The sequence below is a fragment of the Lutra lutra genome, chromosome 18 (assembly GCF_902655055.1).
Source record: "Lutra lutra chromosome 18, mLutLut1.2, whole genome shotgun sequence".
Classification (NCBI taxonomy): Eukaryota; Metazoa; Chordata; class Mammalia; order Carnivora; family Mustelidae; genus Lutra; species Lutra lutra.
Window position 1 is genome coordinate 16,936,097 of NC_062295.1, and position 26,057 is coordinate 16,962,153.

At 45.8% G+C, this 26,057-nt stretch overlaps 1 protein-coding gene and 1 long non-coding RNA gene across 3 annotated transcripts in view; one reads left to right on the forward strand and one right to left on the reverse strand.

The window, feature by feature from the left end:
• The window catches only part of LOC125090545 (thyroid receptor-interacting protein 11-like), a 32,894-nt gene extending 32,020 nt beyond the window's left edge, over nucleotides 1–874 (reverse strand). Inside the window, exon 1 of the mRNA XM_047713317.1 lies at nucleotides 391–874. The gene's annotated coding sequence lies outside the window, so the exon portion shown is untranslated. The remainder of the gene's footprint in view (nucleotides 1–390) is intronic.
• A 1,132-nt stretch (nucleotides 875–2,006) lies between these two features.
• On the forward strand, nucleotides 2,007–16,468 carry LOC125090551 (uncharacterized). 2 transcript variants are annotated; one of them, XR_007124376.1, is made up of 3 exons: nucleotides 2,102–2,245; nucleotides 2,357–3,601; nucleotides 16,249–16,468. It is a non-coding gene; the product is annotated as an uncharacterized LOC125090551 (long non-coding RNA). The 2 variants fall into 2 exon arrangements; XR_007124375.1 differs by lacking the exon at nucleotides 16,249–16,468 and having other exon boundaries at nucleotides 2,007–2,245; nucleotides 2,357–3,570.
• The last annotated feature ends 9,589 nt before the right edge of the window (nucleotides 16,469–26,057 follow it).

Genomic DNA, 26,057 nt, shown 5'->3' on the forward strand with positions numbered 1-26,057 from the left:
CCGCACCCCCCCGCCCGCCAACCGCCGCCCTGATTGGCCTGATCTCAGGTGCACAACGGGGATCCAGACAACCCCCAGTGGAATGTAACCTATTTAAGAGGGAGAACCCGAACTCCCCCCCACACACACAACTCTACACTTACTCCCTTCACGCCGGTCCTCCCGCAAGACTTTAGCCCCAACAAGGCCGACACCGCGTCTGCCCAGTCCCGCTATCCCCAGGCCCAGCGCACGGCACAGGTGAGATAATGAGCAGCTCCATAAATGAAACCCGGCTCTGTGCTCTTCACAGTTGTGAAACGAAGGGTGCACGAGGTGACGGCGAAAGAGCCTATTCCTGAGACACAGCCCCGCCTCCCACCAAGGCCCTGAGCCCCGCCCCGCAGGTACCTCTGTGCATAGAAGCATTTTCACAAGCGCCGTGCACTCCCTCGTCCTCTGTGTCTGTCCAATAGGAAGAACAGGAGTTGAATGAGGGCGTCCCCAGGTCACTGGCCTTGGGCGCGGGTGTTCCCGGAGGATGTGCCTCCCGGAGAGATGGAAGCGAGGTCCACAGATGCCGAGGGGAACCGCCAGCGTCTGAGACGCAGGTGAGAGGGGCTGGTTCCACCCACTCAGGGATGCCGCTCCTGTCAGGGCCGCTAACAACCTTCCCGCTCATTGGCGCGTCTGCCCAGTCGCTGTTTGGACAATTTCCCCGCCCCCGTCGGACCGCTGAAGGACTCATTGGATAGCTCCTACATCCACCAAATGCCTACTCTGGCCCTGGAGTAAGCAATCCTTTTTGGGAATTGTAGTCCTGGGGGCTCGGGGACTGCCTGGGTGTCCTTTCATTGTTCAGAACCTATTATAACTGTCATTCAACGGGCGGATCTAAAACATTGGGGCAGGGGCACCTGGGTGGCTCAGTGGGTTGAGCCTCTGCCTTCGGCTCGGGTCGTGATCTCAGGGTCCTAGGATCGAGCCCCGCGTCGGGCTCTCTGCTCAGCGGGGAGCCTGCTTCCTCCTCTCTCTCTGCCTGCCTCTCTGCCTGCTTGTGATCTCTCTCTGTCAACTAAATAAATAAAATCTTTAAAAATAAAAAAATAAAAAATAAAAATAAAACATTGGGGCAGAGAAATGGAACATACAAACCCGCTTCTTTGTCTAGAATTTTTTTTAATAAATGCAGGACAAAATATATGTATAGAACATCTTAACTATGCATAATAATGAAACCCGTGAACACACCAACTTCAGAAATAATTGAGATGCCCCGGTAACCCTTCCCCTCCAGGGTTCTACCCTCCCCCTCCCTAAAGGTCACGAATATGGTGATTCATGTTTCTCCTCCCACCATTCCTTTCTTTTTCTCTGCAGTATTTTATTATATATGTGTGGTTCTCTAAACATTCGTTTTGCTTGGTTTGAAAGTCATAAAAATGTTCTATTCCCTTCTTTCACTCCATAGTATGGTTCTGAAATTCAGCCACTGAGGCTTGTAACTGGCAGCTCTAGTTCGCTTTCACGTTCCTACAGTTTTGCATTGTACCAGTTTTCCACACATCTGAAAGGGATTCTGGGCGCAAAGCCCTTACTTAAGACAACAACTGGCGCACAGTCTGCGCTCCATTAACATTTGTTCAGTGGTTAAAACTGAGCCCGGACTAACCGTAACACTAACACTTGTTTCCTCCCGCTGGATTTTCTGCGCTTCGCGCCAACGCTGAGGATCCTGGTACCTCTTCGCCTCTGTGAATGAGTCTAAAATGCTCCAACCTGCTAGAAGGAAGCCGGCTTTCCCCTGGCGCACCCATGACTACCATTCCCAGAAAGCATTTCGGTGCTCTATAGGCGTCTATTTCAATTTCTCCCCCCGCCCCCTCGGCAAGCTTCCGGGTTGTGTGGGTGGCAACGAAAGAATTATCCAATGACCCCAAAGCCGGGCCAAGGAGGTTTGGCCAATAAGCGTCTAGATTGACGCGAGCAGGAAGGTTTCTGGGGGATTCGACGTCAGAGGCGTCATTGAGCGCGCCAGCTGAGAGCGGTGGAACCTAGCCCATCTCCCCTGTCTTTTCGGTGTTTGGCTGGTTCCCTCCGTGTCTTGGACGCCTTCCATATCCCCGCTGGGCACAGCATCCCGGAACCTGCACGCCCACGGCCACTAGCCTGAGGTCGCCCTCTTTCACCTCCCTTTCTTCCTCCCTGACAGACACAGACGGGGAGGATGTGCGCGGCCCTTGTGAAGATGCTTCTATGCGCAGAAGTAAGGGGGGGGATGACCTTCCTTTTTTTTCCCGATTTGTTTGTTCCTGGATATACTTGTCGGGTGAAGATGTGTCTTTTTACCCTGCTCGTCTTTCTCCATTCTTTTCAGCTGGGACGGTCATTTTGTTCATGGCTGGATTGGGAGCCTCAAGCCCCTGGATGACGAGATGAGTCCCTTGACGAGATGGGGAGCAGCATCACTAAGAGAAAGGCAAGTGTGCTGTTGAGGGTTTCCCACTGGGAGAGAAGTAGAACACCAAACGCCCCCTCCCTCCACTTTTCCGTTTTGCATCAACTCATGGGCCCTGGGCTGCCATGGATGTGTACCTCAGAGCCTTGAGGGTTCAGGAGGATGGCAGGGTAACAGGGAGAGGAGTGGCAGCTCAGGAGCCCTGCAAGGCCACTTGCCTGAACCACAGTGACTGAGGAGGCAGCCAGGGAGCCATTCTTACATTTCCCTAGGATTGCGGCCTCCCTCCTTTCCACCCACAACACAGAGGGCCACCCCCAGGACTATGCTTGGGGTGCGCTTTCCCCCATAGGATCTGTTCGTCAGCATCAAGCACTGGCCCAACACCCAGTCCCTGGAACTCAGGCACACCAGTCAGCATGTCCTGCGGTTGCCAACCTCAGTGGGGAGTGTTGAAGACCAATACAGGCCACATGCAGGTTACATGGGTGACACCTCCCTCCTAGATACAGTCAATTCACTTTTTTCTCACCCTGTTGTCAAGGATGGGACATTAGTTTGGAAATGGATGGCGACCTCCATGTGAGATAACCGAACACGAGCCAACCCACAAGCTGGCCAGCAGTTGCCAGTTCCCTCCCATATCGTGATTGTCACCTCTGGGGTCATGACCTGAGCTGAAGGCAGACACTTAACTAACTGAGCCACCAAGGAGTCCCTATAGTCCCTCCTATTTTAAGCCTACAGTGCCCATTTCCCTTTGGGTCTGTTGAAGAAACCTAACCCCTCTTCCCCTACTTCTCCCTCAGCCATAGGTACCATCTTTGAACAACTCTTTAAACAATGCTTAATGTCTTCCATTCTCCAAGGGCCCTGTTGCCTTTGTCTCTATTTTTCCATATTCAGCTATATCTCGGGTTTAGGTGAATTCCGGGAATGATAATTGCTGGATAAGAAATTCAGCCAACTGGCTTTCAGGGAGTTGCTTGTTGTTCAGTTGGTGTTTGGTGTACTGGTTTGTCTGGGTATTGGCCTGATTGTGTATCACTTAGCTCATCAACTCTTGGTCTTTGTCCTTTGGAAGGAAGGAAAGAAGAACAAAAAGAAAAGAAGAAAGAAAGGAAGAAAAGAAGTAGGGAGAAAGGAAAGACCATCATCCCTGAGGTAAAACTAATTAACTGACTTAGCTGAACTCCAACGTAAAAAGGTGTCATATGGACGTAGACCGTTCCTGACACATCAAAAATCTCGGCTCTTGTGCTGAGGAGAACAATTTCTCCCAGTTCATTCTTCCTTTCTCCTTTGCTTTGCCACTGTCCATATCCAACTGCCAGACCAAAATGTGCTTTGAAAGTGCTGAGTCTCTGAGAAAAACTGGTGGTGGATGTATGTTCTTAGAGTTTCTCCTTCACCACAAGCCAAGAAATTCAAGCATCTACAAAATACTTCACAAAGAATTGGAATGGGAAGGACTCAGTGATAATGACGATGGTGGTGGTGGTGGTGGTAGTCTGGATATCAAATTATATTAAACAACTTTCTTTTAAGATTTTTTATTTACTTGGCAGAGAGATAACAAGTAGGCATAGAGGCAGGCAGAGAGAGGGGGAAGCAGGCTCCCCACCAAGCAGATAGCCCGTTGCGGGGCTCTACCCTGGACCCTGAGATCATGACCTCAGCTAAAGGCAGAGGTTTTAACCCACTGAGCCACCCAGCAGCTCCAGTCATGAACCAGTCTGTATGCTCAGCCCTGTGGGTCCAGAATTGTATAATAAAAATACAGTTTATTTATTTTTACTGAGGTATATTTGACATAGAACATTGTGTCAGTTTAAGGTGACTTGATACTTTTGTGTTGCAATACAGTTGTCATTGTACTATTAGCTAACACCTCTATCATGTTACATAATTCTTATTTCTTCTAGTGTTGGGAGCAATTAAGATCTAGTTTCTCAGCAAGTTTAATGTTTCTGATATCGTTGTTGTCTATAATCACCGTATAGTGTATTAGGTCTCCAGGACTTATTTAACCTTCAGTTACACTATGTGCCTTTGACAACACCTCTCCCATTTCCCTGTCCCCAGCCCTTGGTAACCACCACTTTATTCTGTTTTTACAAATTTGGGGTTCTTTTAGATGCCACATAGAAGGATATGGTTTAGAAGCACCCTGGTGGCTCAGTCAATTAAGCTTCTACCTTTTGATTTCAGCTCAGGTCATGATCTCAGGGATGAGATCAAGCCCTGTATTCGCCTCCAAGCTCAAGCTGGAGTCCGCTTGAGATTCTCTCTCTCTCTCTCTCTCTTTCTCTCTCTCGCTCTCCCCTTCCCTGACTTGCACATGTGCTCTTTCTCTCTTTTTCTCTCTTTCTGTCTCTAAGTAAATAAATAAAATCTTTTTTTTTTTAAAGAAAAAAAAAGGTACCGTACGTTATTTGTCTTTCTCTGACTTATCTTAGCACGATGTCTTCAAGATCTGTCCTTGTTGTTGTAAATGGCCTAATTTCCCTGGCTGAATCATAGTCCATTGTAGCTATATGCTACATCTTTATTCACGCATCCGTTGATGGACACTTGGCTGGTTTCCATACCTTGGCTCTTGTGAACAATACTGCCACAACCATGGGAGTACATGTCTGTCTGGTCTTTCACTGAGTACTTAGTACTGCAAGGACAGTTTTACACACTATACCTGGATTAAGTTACTCCATTTCCCAAGCATGCCAGCAGGAGCCACTATGCTCGTCCCCCCAGAGCATGAGGCCAAGAGCAGCCCAGTAGCTGCACACAGTCACACAGCTAGCAAGTGGGAGAGCAGCTTTGCAAAACCAGTGGTCCAAGTCCAGAGCCAGTCTCGTGAGCACCGCTCTGTCCTGCCCCTTCCCAGATCCTCCAGAGCCTTAGGTGTAGCCTGGGGTGGCAGTTTGGGTGGCCAGGCTGAGTGGTGAGGAGTGTAAGGAGCCACAGTGAAGGGGGACTGTCTAAATCCTTTTCTCAGAATCACCAAGTCTAAGCAAGATCTTGAGACATCACTAGACTGAATCGCATCTCCCCAGATTCCACTTGCTTATCCTCCACCCAGGATGGTACCAGCCAGACAGCCAAGCCATGAAGGCGGGGCTTGAGGTCACTGCCGGACCATCGGTTTGTCTCCATTAGGCTTCATGTGTCTTCCTGGAAAACTCCAGCAAATGGTCATGAGGGTGGAGGGCGCCTGGGTGGCTCAGTGGGTTAAGCCTCTGCCTTCAGCTCAGGTCATGATCCCAGGGTCCTGGGATTGAGCATGGCACCGGGCTCTCTGCTCATCAGGGAGCCTGCTTTCCCCTCTCTCTCTGCCTGCCTCTCTGCCTACCTGTGATCTCTCTGTCAGTCAAATAAATAAAATTCAAAAAAAGAGAAAGGTCATGAGGGTGGAGCCCTTATGAATGGGATTAGTGCTCTTAGAAAAGAGAGCCCAGAGAACTGCCTAGCTCCTTCGACCCTGTGAGAATACAAGGAGAAGTCTGTGCCTCCGAAGATGGCCCTCGACCATACTGGTGCCCTGATCTTGGACATCCAGTCTCCAGAACTGTGAGAAGTAGATTTCTGTTGTTTCTAAGTCACCAAGTCTGTGGTATTTTGTTCCAAGAGCTCAAATGGACTAAGACACCCTCCTAAGCAGTTTGTACATCTTATTTATAGTACTGAGGTAACAATTATTATTATTATTTTTAAAGATTTTATTTATTTGAGAGAGAGAGTGAGAGAGCACAATCAGAGGGGAGGGTCAGAGGGAGAGGGAGAAGCAGGTTCCCCCCGAGCAGGGAGCGCCTGCAGGGCTCAATCCCAGGACCCTGGGATCATGACCTGAGCCAAAGGCAGACACTTAACCAACTGAGTCACACAGGTGCCCCGATAGTGACTACTTAGTGTACACGTAGTTATTGAGGATGTCTGACATCCCAGCTAGACCATAGCCCTCCTAAGCGCAGCACCCTTCTCTGGGTGACACACTGCCATCTATCTCTCTCTCATGCCTGGCCCAGTGCCTGCCAGAGAGTAGATATTGAATATATACGTAGTAAATGGATGTTGAAGACGAGGCTCAGTTATATCAAAACCTCTTGATTTCCAAAACCCTCTGGGGAGATCTGGAAAGGAATTCAAACAACCTCCCTCAGAGAAGGACAGATTGTGGAAAGCCGTGCAGACAAGCCACTGAGATCACTGGTTTTGGGAGTTTTTCCTTCCACCTGGGAATTCTGGGGGATGGGCGCTTTTCCCTAAGTTGGTCACATTTGAAACCACTCAGTCCCACTGGAAGCCCACTGTCACCTCTTCCTCCACTCTGGCCCTGATGATAAGCTCTCTAGGCTCAGGCAGCCGTTAATTTAAGGTAGCAATTAAGTGCAACCAAATTGCTCTTTAAGTACCATAAAGGAGTCAACGGGAGAGCTTTCCTCTGCCAACAGAATGAATCCCCAAAGCCGGACGAATGCTCCGAGCTTGGCCCAAAGAGAGTTTAGCTCAGAATCAAGTGTGAGCCTACCCACAGGCCTTGGAAGTGATGAAAAAGGCCATGAACTCAAAGGATCTGTGGGGTACCTCGCCTGTGTTTCTTGTCCCTGAAGCTCTTGGAAGTCCTGTGGTCCCAGTGGTGCCATCAAATCTGTGAAACAAGGAAAATCCACCTGAGTCCATTTAAACATCAAAGTGGCTTTACTCAGCAATTCAGGAGACAGGCAGCATCCCCTCTAGCAAGTAGAAAGGAGCTCTGCTGAGCTGTGGAAAAGGAAAGGTTTTTAAAGGTGGAAAGGGAGTGGAAAAAAGAAATGATTACCAGAGAATGCCTTGTCTTAGAGGAGGTCATCTTCTTAAGGGGAACAGGAGTCAAATGGGTGAATCATCTCATTAGTGCTGACCTCCTAATTCCATGGTGACTGGTTAAAGTTTGCATTCCTGGGGGGTTGAAATGGCGGTTAGGTTAAGTATCCAGTCTTGGTTTGTTGATGTTGGGGTTTGGTACAAGTGACCCCCTTTGGGGCATGCTGTCTCTTTAAACACAGTGTACAAACCTTTCACCTTCTTGGTTAAGTTTATTCCTATTTTATTCTTCTTGATGTTATTGTAAGTGGAATTGTTTCTGTATTTCCTCTTCAGATTGTTCATTGCTAGTGCAAAGGAATGAAAGTGATTTCTGTGTGTTGATTTTGTATCCTGCAACTTGGATGAATTTATTAAGTCTAACATGTTAGTTGTGTGTGTGTGTGTGTGTGTGTGTGTACTGAATCTTTAGGGCATTCTACATAAGATTATGTCACATGCAAGCGGGAATGATTTTTCTTCTTCCTTTCCAATTTGAATTCTTTTTTCTGCCTAATTGCTCTGGCTAGAATTTCCAATCCTGTGTTGAGTAGAAGTGGTAAAAGTGGGCATCTTTGTCTTCTTTCTGATCTTAGGGGAAAAGCATTTTGTCTTTCGTCATTCAGTATCATGTTAATCAATCCTTTTTCAGAGATGACCAATACAGTGTTGAGGTGACCAATGGATTTTGTACTGCTATGGCCATCTCTAAGATGGGCTTGGACATAGAGACTTAGAGCCATTGCTGTTTAAAGATTTTGTTTTTATTGGCATAAAAATATTCCTAGAGGGTGGGACATGTCCACTCTTCCTCTGTGAGATGATATTAGAAGGTACATTCTAGCAGCATTTAAAGAACACCAAGTCCCACTCTTCCATGGGTAGGATTTTATTTCTCACACAAAATCCTTTTCCAGTTCCTCTGAAGATAGCATCAAGGGTGTCTCAGTCTGGGGCTACTGCATTTTTAACAGTTATCTAACACTAAGTGATTTTCAAATTTTTTTATGAAGAGCGAGCAGGTTTTGGTTTCAGTGCCTTTAGCAAATGACAATATCTATTTAGAGTTTAACGATGTTATGTTAATTTGTATTTTTTTTGCCTTTTTCTGATAAGTGGTATAGATTTCCAATTATTTAGAGCTGTGAAATAATTATAGATTAGAGGGATAAGGTTTTAATTTAAAAATAAGCATATTCAAGTAATATCCAAGAGTTGACCCTTAAAACGTCATGTCTAATGCATCAGTTTGATTAAGGACTACCTTTCTGGTACCCACAGAGGAGTTGGAAGCAGGATCTCTTCTTATCAAGCAAATGGGCTTTGCATAGGGACTGCAGATCTGTAAGGTATAGATTAAATATACGTGAACTTTAATGATACTCCAACTTCCCTAAACCCACTGAGGAAGAAGATCCCTAGTCAAAGGGGGCAGTAAAGAACTATAATTTTTTATCTTCAGACTGACCATTCTAACACACCCAGTCCCCAGTGAAGCTTGTGACTTATCTGTGTCCAGTCAGTGAAGATCAGACTTTGTATCAGTGGGCCTCAGTGTGAGAGAACACTATGTAGTAGTGGAAAGAACTGGGTGGGCATCCCACTGTTTCTGGATGCCCTGGAGTACTGGCCATCAGAGTGTACCTAACCTTAATTAACGGAGGCTACGGTTCCCAGGGTGGGGCTGGCCGGGCTTAGAAACTAAGAGCAATCCTTGGGGCGCCTGGGTGGCTCAGTTGGTTAAGAGACTGCTTTCAGCTAAGGTCATGATCCTGGAGTATGTGGCTACAGTCCCTCATCAGGCTCCCTGCTTAGCAGGAAGTCTGCTTCTCCCTCTGACCCACCCCACTCTCATGCACTCTCTCTGTCTCTCCCCCTCTCTCTCAAATAAATAATAAAAATAAAAATCTTTAAAAAAAAAGAGCAATCCTAAACATTACATAATTCTGAGAGGCAAGCACCCTCTTACATTCCAACATACAACTGGTATCTCCCCTCAAGCATCATGTGATTAAAATAACTTGCAAAGCCAGTTTTATATTTAAGGAAGACCTTTAAGCTTCAACCATGTTGGGAACTATCTGGTGACAAGTGAAAAAAACCTCTTATTAGAAAGAAGTATTAGTGTGGAGGCTCCTAGCCCCACCCCCAAAGCGACTGTCCAGGACCCCTGTATGGAGCTAGTCAGGAATAGTACCAGTGGGTGTAGCACAAAGTCACAGAAGTGTCCCTGAGTGAGGCTGCAGCAGTATGAGGCCAGGCCATCTGTTCCTCTAAGATGGACGCATCAGTCCATCTTCTTTTGATGCTGCTGAGATTCGATTCACCCAAGTCCTGCCGCTCCGAGTGGCTGATCGTCACGTGTCCTTTGAATGTTACTTGGCTGTTGACAGGGAGAGAAAGTGCTGCTTGTGTGTAACCCGCATGATGTAGATTTCACGCTGAAACCCTATTTAATGAACTTTTTGGCTGTAAACATTAATCTTGAGAACTTGAGTCATGTGAACGTGTAACTGAAAACAGATCCCTTGTTAGTGAAATCTGGGATTCCATTGGCAAAGCTGAGGCTGATCTGGGGACTGCAGGGTAAGCATTGAGGTGACCCCTGGCTTTTGGCGGGCCTCTAGAGGGAGCAGCTGGGATTGTGATGTCCCCATGGTGAAGCTCTTAGAAGGAGCAGCTGGATCCCGGGCCAACGGAGGGAGTCAGTTGTGCCATCCAGCGTGTCCTTTAAGGAACTGCTCATGTGTCCTAGTCCCCCTTTTCCAGAAAACAAATCATGAACTCAGTATAAGGAATGATGAATATGTAATGATGGAGAATAGTTCTGTGATTTTGGCAGAATAAAGAAGGTAATCAGTTTCACTAGGGCAGAAATTGATTCATCTGGCTTTCTTCAGTTCTAGATAATTTTCTATTTGTAATATAGAAGTTGTGTTAAACAACCTTCAAGGCATTCCTGTCCTCCACTCTGCCTACTCCAACCCTCCCCTCATTTGTTCTTTGTCTTTCTCTGACTTCCACAGGTATTTACTGAGAACCTGCTTTGTGTCACCTCCTGTGCTGGGGGCAAAGGATGAACTCTGTAGGTAGCAACTAGCCTTTTGGACCTCACAACCCCGTGGGGAAGGAGGGGCGCTTGATACAAGTTAGTAGTCCTAGGAATCATCACCAGTGTTTATTGAACAAGTTCTGCATCCCACCTGCTATTCTGAATGCTTCCAATGAATGAACTCACTTAGCCCTCATAGGAACACTATGAGAAAGGGATTCTTGGTATTACCATTATACAGATGAGGAAACCAAAGTGCAAAGAGGTTAAGTAACTTGCCTGGTGTCACACAGCTGGTAAATGGAGAATCAGGAATTGGCATCAAGCAGTCTGGTTGTTGAGTCCACATTCTTTTTTTTTTTTTTTTTAAAGATTTTATTTATTGGGACGCCTGGGTGGCTCAGTTGGTTAAGCCGCTGCCTTTGGCTCAGGTCATGATCCCAGCGTCCTGGGATCGAGTCCCGCATCAGGCTCCTTGCTCATCAGGAAGCCTGCTTCTCCCTCTGCCTCTGCCTGCCATTCTGTCTGCCTGTGCTTGCTCTCTCTCCCTCTCTCTCTCTGACAAATAAATAAATAAAATCTAAAAAAAAAAAAAAAAGATTTTATTTATTTATTTGACAGACAGAGATCACAAGTAGGCAGAGAGGCAGGCAGAAAGAGAGGGGGAAGCAGGCTCCCTACTGAGCGGAGAGCCTGATGCGGGGCTCATCCCCAGAACCCTGAGATCATGACCTGAGCTGAAGGCAGAGACTTCAACCCACTGAGCTACCCAGGTGCCCCCTGAATCCACATTCTTCAACACGTGGTATATACAGCATGAGAAGGAGTGTAAAAGAAGAATTGCAAGGGTCCCAGGGGTTCCTGGAAGAGAGGCACTTTATGTTGTAATGGAGGTGATTTTGCCGTGTTTGGAGAAGAGGAAGCCAGATGTCGTGAGTAAAGGATACAGTATCTTACAGAATGAGAAAAATCCCATACAGGATACGTAGCTCTCAGGTTCTCACGAAGGCACCAATGATACTGCCCGAGCCGTGACTGGATCCCCTCAGGTCCTCAAGGAAACTTCCTTTGGTCCTCATCATGGACATCCTGTTCCCTCTTCATATTTTGGGAGAAGCTGACCCTTTGGCTGTCTGCCCACTAGCACATTATTCTGTGTAGACAGAGAGGGTGAAGTGAACCAAAGGGCAGTTTTCCAGGACTGTCATCACCCAAAAGGACCAAGCCTCATGCCTGCATGGGGATTCTTCTTGTAGCCCCTAATCTAGTCTTCCTCCCTGCCAGAGAGGTTTGGAGGGGATTCTGGAGAAGGTGAGCAGGAATTGCTAAGTGCCAGCAGTTGTGAGGAAGGGAAGAGAGAGTGGGAACATGTGGGGGAACTGCATGTCATTGTGCAGGAATGAGGGAGGATGCCAGAAGCAAGAGGCAAGTCTACAGGGATGGAGCATCAGAGACCACAGTGTATGGGGTCATGCACGTATGCTCCTGAGTTTGGGCTGTGTCCAGTGAGCAGCAGAACATCTAGATACTTCTGGAAAGGCCTTGTGTAACTCTTCCCACTCAGATTACTAAACATTTCCTACACACCAGTGACTTCACTAACTGCATGCATTGATTCCTTTGTTCTCCACAGTAACTGATAGTATGGGCTCTGTCATTCACCCCATTTCACAGAGGGGGAAACTGAGGAACAGCAAGATGAAGTTTGCTCAAGACCACTCATCTAGCAAGTGGTGGAGCTGGGTTTGAGCCTGGGGATTCTGCCTCCAGAGTCTGCACGTTTTCCCCATGTGCTGTGTGTCTGAAGTGGTCAGGGCGTACCAGGCTGTGGGCAGCTCAGAACCCCTGACTTCCAGTGGGCAGATTTCTGCCCATTTGTCCAGGTTTCCCTCACCTTCATGTCGAACCAGCTGAACAACTGAAAATTCCATCCCCTGCATTCAGTTTCAGAGCGTGTTTTAGCCGAGATGAATTTGAGTTTGATCTTGCAGGCCTCACGAACTCACAGAGGTATTTTAGAGATTCTCCTGCTTCTGTTGGTGACACAGTGTGTGGGGCTTATTTCCACTGACAGACAGTTTTACCATTATTTTTTAAATTATTTGTCTCAAATAGTTCAGGCAGTGTCAATGGCAGAGATAAGAAACCTTGTAGAATAAAATGTCAGTGCAGGAAAGGAGCTAAGAATCAGTTAGTCCCACCCAGGGATGGTAAACACAGGGGTGAGAAGTGGCTGGGAACTCTTTTTGAGGACACACCTGTGGACTTCATGAGGGTGGGGGCTGTCAGCTCTCCCTACAAGCCTCAAGGTCCCTGCAAAATAGAGAACAAAGACATGCGTTGCGTGCTTTCTCCTGAGTGGCATCCTTCATTTAATTTGCTTCTCACAACCTAAGGTAGGACATCTTTTCTCCATTTAAATAAACAGAAAGGAAAGCTCAGAGTGGTAACAGGATTGGCCCATGGTGACTCAGCTCGTGACTCAGAGTTGGCATTCTAAATCAAACTGAATTCTTTTTTCCCATCTTCACTGTCAAAGAGACAAAAGGAGTTGCCACCTATGAGGGTTCAGAAAATGAGACTATTATGAGCCTTCCTCCGTGACCCTGACCACCAGCCGATCTTCAGGGAGCACTTAGGCAGAGCACTGTGCACAGAGCCGAGCACTTCACGTGCATCATTTCCTTTCATCCTCAGTCACCCTTCCCAAGGTGTTATTTTGCCTGTTCAACATCTGAAGAAGCTGACGCTCCACAGGATGAGGCAACAAAGCTCAGGTCTGTCGGGATCCTTTACATCATGTCCTACCCATGGCCTGTTCCCTGTGGAATGGAAGCTCTTATGCGTGGATGCTTCTGAGCACAGGGAAGGGCCCTGGACTATCCCACAGTACAGCAGTTTTCACACGTGCTTCCTGGGGCTCTGCAGGTCCAGGAAGGTGTCTTAGGAGTCAAGGTTGGGTGAAGCAGTGCAGGACAGCTCTGGGATCTCGAGTCAGAGCAGCCTGAGCTGCCTCTCCCTCACCGTTACACAAACTGGGCTCCCAAAGCACATTGCACTCAGGGAAAGCGTTCTACAGTGTGGCATGGTTGCAAGCAAGTCAGACAGACCTCGTTCAAGTCCTTGCTCTCCATTTGCTATCTTGAGCAAGTGACTTTGGGCAAGGTATTCCATCTCTCTGTGACTTGGGTTTATCCAGTCTGAAATGGAGAAGATAACAATAGAACCTGCTTACGGACCTCTTTTGAGAATTCAGTGTGATGACACATGCACACGTTCAGTGGGGAATAAAGACCAATAAATGCCGATTCCTCTCCCTCCCCAGGCCTTACTTTACTTAACCCCAAATGTTGCTTGGAGGAAACACTCACTTTTGAAAAAGGATAGAGAAGATTCAGAATCATTTATTCCTCTATCCAATCAACCATCCAGCTGGTTTAATTATTGTTTGAGCACCTATAGTATGCCTCTTGCTGTACCAGGGTTCAAATTCCAGAAATGAAAATGGACACAGGGTACAGAATTCTCTGTGGTATCTGCCCATGTTTCTGTTCATCCATTTATCCAACCATCCATCCATCCATCCATCCATCCATCCTTCCAACAAGTACTCACTGAATACCTGTGTGTTAGGTAATGTGCAGTGACCTGCCTGGGTATTTGACCCTATCTCATACTTGCTTCTAAGTTTTCTGCCTTTTCCCATACCACTCGGCTTAGAGGTCTTCTTAATCCTCCTGGCTCTGTCACCTTAGATAACCTCCTAGAGGGCCGTGCAGCCCCAGCATGCGGCAGGCAGACTGCTGAGAGATGGCGTGCGATGTCAGCGCCCCTAGTGGTTATAGATGTGGAGTATGCTGTGGTCCTCTTTGTAGGCACTTCGTTTACACTTTGTTGCATTGTACAACCCCTGATCTTGTTCTAAATGTCTAACGGAATACAGGAAAAAGAGTATGTTGTAAACACAGAACAAGGGGCCTCTCCAATGAGTGGGGACATAGGAAGACTGGAATGTGATCCCCAATACATGACAGCAGAATGACGGGTTTTGTGGCCTCCCTCTCTCCGTGTGGATATGCGTGTGTATATGTATATTAGTGACACAGCCACACTAGTGTGTGGGCTTGGTAAATATCTACATGTATGGCCCAGTGTATGAACGAATAAGCCCGTGTGCACAGGAGTGGAATGTGTGCATATTTGAATGTGTGTGAATGTGTATTTAGAGCATAGGTATTGTGTGCCTGCATTGATGTGGACGTGTGCATTTCTGTTTGAGCTTGCAGGTTTATGGGTGAGTGTGGACACACGAGCAGCTGTGTCTGTGAGTATGAAAACTGTACTGCTAGTTGTCCCCCACATCCATTATTCTACTCTTGTATGTTATAGACTTTTTGCTACTTATGTGCCTTTTCAGAATCGAGATTTGCTTTGTAGTCTCCCTTGCAGCATGGTTTTGCCATGTGAGTAAGTTCTGATCAATAGGATGTGAGCAGAAATGCGGTGAAGAACCACTAGGTCATGCCTCTGAAGGGCAGGATGTGCTCTCCTCATTCCCCGTGGGTCCTCACTGCCATGGGCTGGAATGCAGGCAGGGGGGTGAGCCATCTTGGACCACAGCGTCAAGGGCAAACCCCACGTGTGGAAGAACAGCAACATGACGGGAGGATCCTGGGCCACACCCACTCTGGAGCCTCTTTACTGGCCCTTACCTGCTTGTTCCAGATTGTTTCATGAGACATCAAGGAGTTTCTTATTTAAGCCACTGTCCTGAGTCTCAGTAACAGAAGCCGTATGCAGTTGTATCTTCGTACCATACAATGCACGTATATCCATGCATAATTCCGGTAAAGGCAATTTCTTCCCTGTAGAGTTGGAATGTCTCCAGTTCGATATCTGCATGTTCTCCGGCTCAAAAGACTGCCTGGCATGTTGCAAAGTGTCTGGTTTATTTGGAAAGGGAAAGATGTGATGTTGACAGTGTTGAGGAGCCAGCTGTCGGGCCATATGACATGTCCAGGAGAGGAAAAAAGGGGTGCCTTCTATTTAGAGACCTGGCCACCAGTGTATGACCTTGACCAAGTCTTCCCTGCCCACTTCCCACCTAGGCTGTACTTTCTTCCTGCTAGAACGAAGCAGTTGGACTATTATCCCTATAGATCCTTTCTACTTCAGAGGTTTGGAGTTGGTGGCTTTCACATTATTAGTTCTCTTGGCTTCTGGCCCCTGGAAATTCTTAGTATGTTCTCAAGAAGATGTATGCATCTGGGAAGCCTCTGGGTCTTGGTGCTTCAGGGTGTAGGCTATGGGACTGAAGACCTGGAGGCAGCCATATACAGAAAAGCCTACAGACCTTCTGCTTCAGATGCTCTGAATGTTTGAAGACTTGCGGCCTTAGCCACAGATTATGTGTGACACAGGCATGAATTTGCTTCACAGTGTTAGGGTGAAGAAAACTTCACATTTCTTCATTTTCCTAAGTGAAATGAAATCTGGCTCTAAGCCCCCACTCCCGTGACTGGTGGGAGGGGCACTATCTGTCATTATTAGGCTGCCTGCCCCACAATGAGATGGTATCAAATCTTCGAGCTTCTGTTGGTACCAGCAGGGGTGTGGTCTTCAGGTGTCTCTTGTGGGAAGCGCCGTGTGCAGTGGCTCAGTGGAGCTGTGGGTCAGATAAGGACCTCCCTGTGGGCTTGAAAGTCTCATTCTTGGTCATCACACCTGGGATTCAAGTGTCACCCCATCCAAGGGGTGCCTCCTTTGGGACACTGTAAGGGAGAAGAGCACAGGTCTTCAGCACTTCAGGTCTGGCTTGCTGCACCCTCTTGGTTCTGGGAACTCCAGTTCTCAGCAAGCATGATGTTCTCCTGTCCTCCATTCACCCACCCGCTCTTCTCTCCTTGTTCCTCTGCAGTGACCCTCCACTTAATTCTGTGCTCAGTCTGACCTGCCCACTATGGACAAGAGGGACTCCTGGAATTCAGAGAAGCTCTGACCATTCCCTTCCCTCCATCCAATGACCTGCTTAGACCTTCAACTGACCCTGCCCTGGAGAAATACGATTTGAGCCTCATGTGTAATTTAAAATTTTCCTGTACTGCCCAAAAACAGTATAATAAAATGGATGAAATTTACTCTTGGAAGTTATTTATTTATTTATTTATTATTGTTTTCCTTAACTGAGTTCATTCACAATATTGGCATTTGAACATATAATCAGTATGAAAGTATTAATGAGATATTTTGCATCAGTTGGTCATACTATACCATTGAACTCCAGTGTGTATTTGACACTGATGCCATGTCTCTGCTTGGATGAACCACATGTAGAGCGCTCGGCAGCCCCATGTGCTAGTGGCTCCCACACTGGACCGTGCAATCTTAGTACAATACAGCAGCAACAAAATGTAGCTGGGAGGATGGGTGAAACAGCTGAAGGGGATTAAGAGGACACTTATGGGCAGCACCGAGTGATGTACAGAACTGTTGAATCACTGTGTTGTACACCTGGAAATAATAGAGGGCTGCATGTTCAGTACACTGGGATGAAAGGTAATTGATGAAAAAATAAAGTGACTAATTCAGTGGCATTTAGTACATTCACAGGATTGTGGGACCATCACCTCTAACTAGCTCCAGAACATTTTTGACAAGAAACCTTGTGCTCAGAAATCAGTTGCATTTCTCTACACCAAGAGCAAGACAGAAGAAAGAGAAATTAAGGAGTCAATCCCATTTACAATTGCACCCAACACTATAAGATACCTAGGAATAAACCTAACCAAAGAGGCTAAGAATCTATACTCAGAAAACTATAAAGTACTCATGAAAGAAATTAAGGAAGACACAAAGAAATGGAAAAATGTTCCATGCTCCTGGATTGGAAGAACAGATATTACAAAAATGTCTATGCTACCTAAAGCAATCTACACATTTAATGCAATTCCTATCAAAATACCATCCATTTTTTTCAAAGAAATGGAACAAATAATCCTAAAATTTATATGGAACCAGAAAAGACCTCGAATAGCCAAAGGAATATTGAAAAAGGAAGCCAAAGTTGGTGGCATCACAATTCCGGACTTCAAGCTCTATTACAAAGCTGTCATCATCAAGACAGCGTGGTACTGGCACAAAAACAGACACATAGATCAATGGAACAGAATAGACAGCCCAGAAATAGACCCTCAACTCTATGGTCAACTAATCTTCGACAAAGCAGGAAAGAATGTCCAATGGAAAAAAGACAGCCTCTTCAATAAATGGTGTTGGGAAAATTGGACAGCCACATGCAGAAAAATGAAATTGGACCATTTCCTCACACCACACACAGAAATAGACTCAAAATGGATGAAGGACCTCAATGTGAGAAAGGAATCCATCCAAATCCTTGAGGAGAACACAGGCAGCAACCTCTTCGACCTCAGCCGCAGCAACATCTTCCTAGGAACATCGCCAAAGGCAAGGGAAGCAAGGGCAAAAATGAACTATTGGGATTTTATCAAGATCAAAAGCTTTTGCACAGCAAAGGAAACAGGTAACAAAACCAAAAGACAACTGACAGAATGGGAGAAGATATTTGCAAATGACATATCAGATAAAGGGCTAGTGTCCAAAATCTATAAAGAACTTAGCAAACTCAACACCCAAAGAACAAATAATCCAATCAAGAAATGGGCAGAAGGGGCGCCTGGGTGGCTCAGTGGGTTAAGCCGCTGCCTTCGGCTCAGGTCATGATTTCAGGGTCCTGGGATCGAGTCCCGCATCGGGCTCTCTGCTCAGCGAGAAGCCTGCTTCCCTCTCTCTCTCTCTCTCTGCCTGCCTCTCCGTCTACTTGTGATCTCTCTCTCTGTCAAATAAATTAAAAAAAAAATCTTTAAGAAATGGGCAGAAGACATGAACAGACATTTCTGCAAAGAAGACATCCAAATGGCCAACAGACACATGAAAAAGTGCTCCATATCACTCAGCATCAGGGAAATACAAATCAAAACCACAATGAGATATCACCTCACACCAGTCAGAATGGCTAAAATTAACAAGTCAGGAAATGACAGATGCTGGCGAGGATGCGGAGAAAGGGGAAGCCTCCTACACTGTTGGTGGGAATGCAAGCTGGTGCAACCACTCTGGAAAACAGCATGGAGGTTCCTCAAAATGTTGAAAATAGAACTACCCTATAACCCAGCAATTGCACTGCTGGGTATTTACCCTAAAGATACAAACGTAGTGATCCGAAGGGGCACGTGCACCCGAATGTTTATAGCAGCAATGTCTACAATAGCCAAACTATGCAAAGAACCTAGATGTCCATCAACAGATGAATGGATAAAGAAGATGTGGTATATATACACAATGGATTACTATGCAGCCATCAAAAGAAATGAAATCTTGCATTTGTGACAACGTGGATGGAACTAGAGGGTATCATGCTTAGCGAAATAATCGGAGAAAGACAACTATCATATGCTCTCCCTGATATGAGGAAGTGGAGATGCAACATGGGGGGGTTAAGGGGGTAGGAGAAGAATAAATGAAACAAGATGGGAGGGAGACAAACCATAAGTGACTCTTAATCTCACAAAACAAACTGAGGGTTGCTGGGGGGAGGGGTGTTGGGAGAGGGGTGTGGGGTTATGGACATTGGGGAGGGTATGTGCTATGGTGAGTGCTGTGAAGTGTGTAAACCTGGTGATTCACAGACCTGTACCCCAGGGGATAAAAATACATTATATGTTTATTTTAAAAATAAATAAATAAATTAAAAAAAAAAAAGAAACCCTGTTCTCATTAAGCAGTTTTCTCCCCATGGCCCTTCTCTCCAGTTCCTGGCAACCCATCATCTACTTTCTGTCTCTGTGGATTATCTATTTGGGATATGTCAAATAACTGAAATCATTTGGTATATGACCTTTTTGTGACAGTTTCTTTCACCTAGCGTAGTGTTTTCCGAATTCATCCGTGTTGACACCTGTCAGTACTTTGTTCCTCAAGTGGGGTTCCATTGTATGGATGTGCCCCATTTGTTTGTCCATTTCTCCTTTGATGGATACCCATAGTCTCTTAATCAGTTTGAAGTTTGGAGGGGCGCCTGGGTGGCCCAGTAGGTGAAGTACCCAACTCTTGACTTTGGCTCAGGTCATGATCTCGGGGTCATGGGATAGAGCTCCACGTTGGCCCCGTGTGCAGTGGGGAGTCTGCTTGGGATTCCCTTTCTCTCTCCTCTGCCTTTCCCCACGTTCTTGCTCACTCTCTGTAAAGAAATAGATAAATAGGGGCGCCTGGGTGGCTCAGTGGGTTAAGCCGCTGCCTTCGGCTCGGGTCATGATCTCAGGGTCCTGGGATCGAGCCCCGCATCGGGCTCTCTGCTCAGTGGGGAGCCTGCTTCCTCCTCTCTCTCTGCCTGCCTCTCTTGCCTACTTGTGATCTCTCTCTCTCTCTCTCTGTCAAGTAAATAAATAAAATCTTAAAAAAAAAAGAAATAGATAAATAAAATCTTAAAAGAAAAAGAAAGCAAGAAGTGTGGCCACAAACTAACAAAATGGTGGCTTGAATACCCCCATGTTCATAGTAGCATTATTCTCAATAGACAAAAGGTGGAAGCACCCTGCATGTCCATCAGGGGATGAAAGGATAAACAGAGGTAGCTTAGACCTGCATTGGAGGATTCTGTAGTCTTAAAAAAGAAGGAAATGCTGACCCATGGTACCACATGGATGGACCTTGAGGACATTACACAAAGTGAAATAAGACAGACAAAAGAGCAAATACTGTCCAATTCCATTTATGAAATGCCTACAGTAATCTAGATAATAGAGACAGAAAGTAGCAAGGTGCTTACCGGGGACCAGAAGGAAGAGAGAACGACGTGTTGTTTCATGAGGACAAGAGTTTCAGTTTGGGAAGATGGGAAAATTGTGGAGATGTACAGTGTTGATGGTTGCACAATGATAGTCCTTGGTGCCATTTAACTGTATGCTGAGAAATGAAACATGTTAATATGTGTATCTTGAAAACTATTTTTTGGGGCGCCTGGGTGGCTCAGTGGGTTAAGCCGCTGCCTTCGGCTCAGGTCATGATCTCAGGGTCCTGGGATCGAGCTCCGCATTGGGCTCGCTGCTCAGCAGGGAGCCTTCTTCCTCCTCTCTCTCTGCCTGCCTCTCTGCCCGCTTGTGATCTCTGTCAAATAAATAAATAAAATCTTTTAAAAAAAAAAAGAAAAGAAAACTATTTTTTGACTCCTAGATTGATTTTATTTTTTAATTTTTTTTATGATTTTTTATTTGACAGAGATCACAAGTAGGCAGAAAGACAGGCAGAGAGAAGAGGAAGCAGGCTCCCCACTGAGCAGAGAGCCCCATGCGGGGCTCTATTCCAGGACCCTGTGATCATGACCTGAGCTGAAGGCAGGGGCTTTAACACACTGAGCCACCCAGGTGCCCCAACTCCTAGATTGATTTTAAAGAACTAGCCATTGGCTAAAGGAATTAGGAAAAAGCAAGTCTTTTTCCCCAATCTCACAAAGGAGCTATTCCTGGATCACATTTGAGGTCATTAAATCTTCTTTGCTCACTGTTAAATTCTTTCCTTTTTTTTTTTCTTTTTGACTAATGCTAGCTAAGGCTTATTTATCAATACAGGGGTGATAACATAATATTTTACACCCTCGCTTTATCTAAAACACAGCCATGCTCCGAATGGGCACTCCTTGAAAGAAGAATGTATGACAGGTTATAAAAGAAAATACAAGTTGTAAATCTGTGCCATCTTTTTCTGCCCCAGACCCACCTGGCTTACTACTCTCTTTTCTTACACAGTATCTGGGTGATGGTAGAAAAGGAAAACTGGAAGAAGCCAGAGAGCTGACACCAAATAGGGAAATGAGAAAAAGCAGAAAGACTGCTAGGGTTTGATTTATGCGCTAGTGTTAGGGGGCATGGAACGACGAGAACATAGACAGCCTGGGGAGAGGGGTTTGGAGTTTTGTTGTGCACTAACGTGGTCTTTTTCCCTTGGCATTTTTAGCAAACGCTGCAGCAGAGATGTAAATCGTCTTTACGATTTATTTGAATGTCATAAGGAGATGAGGTGAGGCACAAAGTGTCAGGGTCGCCTTTGGGTCCCATTCGCATCCCCAGGACCCGGGAAACTGTCCAGTAGTTGTGACCGAGTCGGCAGTATTTGATGAAGGAGTCGATCCTCTGCGTGATCATTGGGAGCTCGTCCTTCTCAGCTCCCTCGTTTCTCTTGCATCCGCCCAACACCTTGTGAAGGGCCCATCTGAAGGGATCCACTGAAAGACGCAAGAGTGGTTCCCTGTGTAGTGGGAATACTATAGCCGTTGTCACTTAATGTCATCCTGATGCTCTGGGAATGAGCTGAAGCCAGAGAAGAGAGTGGTGGTATCAGAAAGTATGTGGAGAATAGCTGTACATCACCTCATTTAGTGCAGGGGGAAGTCAGCATATTCATAAACGTGCATTCGGTCTGAAAGCCAATAACTTAAGTCATTCAAACTCTGTCTTAGTGGACCATATAGCCGCTGGCAGTATTTCATATAAAGGACTCTGTAGAAGGATGAATTCTGTTTACTGAATTGAACATCAAGTAATAACACTGCACCTACTCTTTTTTTCCTGGCCTTCCCAGCCTACGAATTTTGATGCATTACAAAAAGTTCTATGGCAGCAAGATCACTTAAACCAAAAGCTATCCCAGTAGCAACACAAGCACCTTTAAACCCGAGATAAGCTCATTTGCCTTTGGGTTTGATCATTCTTGATTTTGTCACTGCTCTGATTGCCTTTCTTGGGAAAAATGTTCAGAGTAATACCTTCTTGTTCATGGCAACAGCTGTTCCTTGGAATCTACCACTCTATTCTGTAAAGAACTCACTCTTGGCTGCCTTTGGTGAGATGTCTTCCACCTCCACGTTCTGATCTTGGCTTTTTGAGGTCAAGCCTGATGCTGCCCTGGTCCAAACGAGGGCCTCTTCCATACAGAAAAGATGCAGGGAGCTTGGCTAGAGAGCATCCACGACTCTGTGAAATATAAAACAACACATTCTTGGAATCCCACCTAACGCTTCAGTCTTTCTTTCCTAATTTTGATTTGTCTGCATTGCCTTTTCTGAAGACTCAGCTCAAGTATCCTTCCCTTTAGGGAGCTCTGTCTGATTTATTTCCAGGCCTTGTTATGTTCTGTGTCTTCCAGAGGCTTTTTATAGTGAGAATTTGTTGAAAGTTTGGATTCTCAGGATCTTTGATCTCCCTGTGTTTGGAGAATTCGTTTGTTCATTCATTCATTCATTCATCCATTCGTTTGTTTGACAGTGTTTATTGAGAGCCTGCTGTGTTCCACGCACCGTTCTTGGCATTGGGGACATAGCAGTGAATGAAGCAGATGCGCGTCCTTCCTTCTGGAGCTCACATTTGGGTAGGAAGAGATAGACGAGCATATAAATAAGTACACACATAGTGTATGAAATGGTGGTAAGAGCCATTGGTGGGAAAATATAGCATAGACGGGTGATGACAAATGCTAGGGTAAGGAGGCATTAGAGTTTTAAATAGAGTGGTCTCACTGAGAAGGTGACTTTTGAGCAAAACCGGGAAAGGGCTTCCCCTTCCTGTAAGAGTTTTGGTGGTGAGAGACAAAGTGGGTCTGCAACTGTAGAAACTCAGCTGGTGAGATGCTCATTTTCCCAGCATGACTCACAGCTAGACTGAGGGTGAGGGATCTAGAATAACCAAATCCATGGACCCTGGGAAACAAACTGAGGGTTTCAGAATGGAGATGGGTGTGGGGATGAGGTAACGGGGTGATGGGTACTAATGGGGGCATGTGTTGTGATGAGCAGTGGGTGTTTTATACAACTAATGAATCATTGAACACTTCCTGAAAAGATAATGACTTACTATGTGGGCTAACAGAACTTAATTAAAAAATCAAAAAGCTGAACAAAAAATAGAATAAGTGAATCCAAAGACTTTTCTTTGGGATCTGGCAAGATAAAGAGTGAGAGAAGCCATCCTGTCATAGCTGCTGGCTCCAGGCCGTGGGAGAAGAGGAGTCCAGTGCAGCTTACAGTGTGAATGCTGGATAGTGCTGTTTAACTGACATGGTCAGTGGTCACTGAGCAGGGCTGCAGAGTGTTTACTATGGTCGTTTTGAGACTGGGGTACAGTCTCAAAGCTGCACTGAGCCTCTGTTTTTCTGCCTGTTTTCTGTTTCTTGTTCTTCAGGCTGTCTGGTGCTTCTGTGAGCTTCCTGGGATATGTCCAGTAAATTTCTTTCCTGCTTAAATAAGCCAAAATTGGTTTCTGTTCCTTGCAGCCATTAACTCTGACTGGCACATCCCTATTCCATCCTGCGCTTGCCACCTTTAGTGCCTCTCTCTCAACACGCTGCAATGCCTTGTTTATGTGTGTGTCTCCTGTTTCCTGCAGGCTTTTGAGAGGAGAGAACACATACTTTTTATTCATCCTCATGTGTCCAGTGTCTAGCCCAGTGGTTGGCACACAGTAGGAGTTTGGTATGATTTTGTTGATTCTGTGAATGAATAAGAAAAAGAAAGAATAAATGGAACTCCTTGAGTCCATGCTTTTCTTCACAGCATCCTTCCTTTCAAATAAAATCCAGAAGCCATATGCAACCATGCCAAGACACCTGTGTCACTCAAGTGTAGAGCCCATCTCTTGCAGTGAAACATGCAGATCAAAGGTGACTGCTTTTCTGTTGCTGTCTAAAGCTGCTTTCCACAGGATACCAGTGCAGAACTCATTGTTTTGAGGAAGAGACAAACATGGAAAAGTTACTCCTCAATTTCAGTTCAAAAAAGGGGAACTGAAGAACTGAAGAATGGAATAGGACATCTAGACCTTGCTGAGGAACTGATGATCTTGGGTATATCACTGACATTGGCCCCAAGATTTTCGTCTGAAAAAGTGTCCCAGTAGGTATAGTCTTGGCTCTTGGCATTCTGGGCTGGATAATTCTTGTTGTGGAAGCTGTTCTGTGCATCGTGGAATGTCTAGAAGCATCCCTGGCCTCGACTCGGTAGACGACAATAGCATTTCCCTAACGGTGACCAACGGTGTCTCTAGACGTTACCAGATATCCCTTGGACATAAAATCACTCTGGTTGAGAACCACTGATTTAGATGCTATTAGATGATAAGCAGTTTATAATTTTCCAGGCTGGAGTGAGAGTCGGGGCTCTGCTATCTCCTGGCACCTAGCCCCGTGTGTGGCATTGTGGCAAGCATTCAGTACAAGCTGAACGAGTGAGGTGAAATACACAGTTCCTTCCAGTTCTAGATCAGTTGTTTGGACGCAAGAGAATCGCGTAGATAGTGATGATCTTATCACTCATGTGACTGCCTCTATTTGGGTACTGTTTAACATTCCTGAATGGAAATGGACTAAAAATACAGTCCAGCCCTATGAAGAAATAGGTCTGTCTGGCAGTTTGGCAATAAATAGTGGCTATAATTATCAAGGAGGATCCACTCAATTCTGATAGTGATCTCAGATCATGTCCCCTGAAAGTTAACTCTGAATTTTATGAATATGACAAAAAGTTCAGTTGAGAAGAATGTGTCCAGTTATGCAAGGCAGAGCCCAGGCCCCCAGGGACATACAGCTGGCCCTGCACCAAGACTCCCACAGCCCCGGGAACAATAGGCTGACCACACAACTGTCTCTTAGAACCCGGGCTTGGGCTTCTGGCAGTTCTGGTCAAGCTGGCCTTCACGGGGTGCTGTTCCACTCTGATAATCTCCAGATGTGTCCGAGTGACACTCCAAACGTTAACCCCTCTGCTGTGAATGACCTGTTGTTAAAGCGTTTAACAATTAAGTTAACTAGAGGCTTGTTCATTCATTAACAGTCCACTCCAAGCAGAGCAGCTAGGTCTGTGCAGCTACAAACAACTCTCCCACAGGGACCCTCACATCACACCAGTGGGCTTTCCAAGGAGGACTTCTTGCAACAGGACACACCTTTTCACACCTTGCACGGGTTTGGGCTTAAACAGAGAGTTCATAAGAGTTTCCCCCATGCATAGACTCATCCCACAAATCTCAGACTTTCTGGTCTTTGGACTCATTTTACAAGAACCCAGAAGAGCTCCCATTTATGTGGGTTCTAGCTACAGCAACTTACAGAATTAGACATTTAAATGAGGATGTAATTTAAAACATGCATTAATTATTTAAAAGTAACAATAGCAAATCCATTGCGTGTTAAATAAATAATGGGTTTTTTTTGTTTGGTTTGGTTTGGTTTGGTTTGGTTTTGGTAATGAAAAGCCACCATCTTCCTGAAAGATTTAGTGAGAAGGGTGACATTGTTCCACATATTTACAAAGCTCTGGAATGTCTGGTTTAATAGGAGACAGCTGGATTCTCACATCTGCTCCAGCATTCAGTCCATGGTGACATCTTCTGGAAAACTCCACCACAGTTCAGGAAATAATGAGAAAAAAAAGAAAAGTGACATCTTAGTAGTGTAAAGAACATTATAGGAGTACCTGGGTGGTTCAGTTGGTTAAGGGTCAGACTCTTGGTTTCAGCTCAGGTCGTGATCTCAGGGTTCTGGGATGGGCTCTACACTCAGGGAAGTCTGCTTCCTCTCTCCCTCTGCTCCCCCCAACCCCTCACTGCTCATTCACTCTCTCCCTCAGATAAATAAATAAATCTTTAAGAACATTATAGGTATTAT